The following is a 1,018-nucleotide window of genomic DNA, read 5'->3' as shown; positions in this document are numbered from 1 at the left end:
AGTTTGAGTGCAGTGGCATAGTGATGCAGATAAGATTGCAGGGGGGTGGCGTAGCATGGAGGAAGCTGTGTAGAATGGCATATAATTGTGGCATAGCATGAATTGTCGAGTGGCTTGGGGTGTAGTGGTGTACAACTCACTGACGTAGAGTGCAATAGAGTGGGGTGATATTAATATAGAAGCATGTCTACCAGCCAAGAGATGGAAAAATAAAACTACAGTGGGTTTAGGAGTCCTGCAACAAACCAATTTAAAGTGACGTCACATAGACACCCTAATGCTTGAGAGAATGAAAGGAAACGCTAACCTGAACGACCAAATAAGCTTGATTTCACATGTGGATAGGTTCTGCAGCCCAGAATTAATGAACAAGAATCACCCTGAAACCAAAGTTGGCTGGCCAGATCATGTGATGATTACTCCCCAACAGGAAATGACTAGCACAATTTGTAGCCAGTGTTTATTATGTACCCAACTTTCGGAAGGGGCAAGCTATTCAACAAGCCTGCCCTTTCTGCAAGAAGGGATTTGCTCTAGCACTCAAATGAGACCACAAAGCCAGTAAGACCAGATAGTCACTTGAAGGTGCAGCCCATGCGACTTGCCCTCCCAAAAAGAAGTCACCAAACAGACAACAAAAGATTACATGTTTTTATTTTGCAGTAATAAAATTGCTGAAGCGTGTTTTAATCTTCTGGGACCCAGGACAAAAATAAGTGTATGTACTTATCAAAAGAGGGATAGACAGGGGGTGGAGTTTGGGGCGGGCATAAGGGGGCCCCTAAAGGCAGAACAAGGGGCGGGGCTACGGTTTTTACCTTTTCAAGCTTTTTATGCATGAAATCTGCATGCATTGTTAGAATGTCAGATGTATATCTCCATTCGTTTTATACACTAATAACCATTTATATAGCACTTACCAACCAGTGTTTATTACCACCCAAAGTAACCCTTTTTCTTCAACCTTTAAACATTAAAAGATTATGGAAAAACCAGTACTGGTCTATAGATCTGCCTT

The 1,018-nt window shown here is 42.1% G+C and overlaps 1 non-coding gene across 1 annotated transcript; it reads right to left on the bottom strand.

Moving 5' to 3' along the window:
• Nucleotides 1–463: 463 nt before the first annotated feature.
• Nucleotides 464–591, bottom strand: LOC147747560 (small nucleolar RNA SNORA35). The gene has a single exon (XR_015300304.1). It is a non-coding gene; the product is annotated as a small nucleolar RNA SNORA35 (small nucleolar RNA).
• Nucleotides 592–1,018: the final 427 nt, after the last annotated feature.

The sequence above is a fragment of the Lissotriton vulgaris genome, chromosome 1_1, assembly GCF_964263255.1.
Source record: "Lissotriton vulgaris chromosome 1_1, aLisVul1.2, whole genome shotgun sequence".
NCBI lineage: Eukaryota > Metazoa > Chordata > Amphibia > Caudata > Salamandridae > Lissotriton > Lissotriton vulgaris.
Note: the sequence above shows the minus strand (reverse complement) of the source record. Positions and strands in the feature narration are given on the sequence as shown.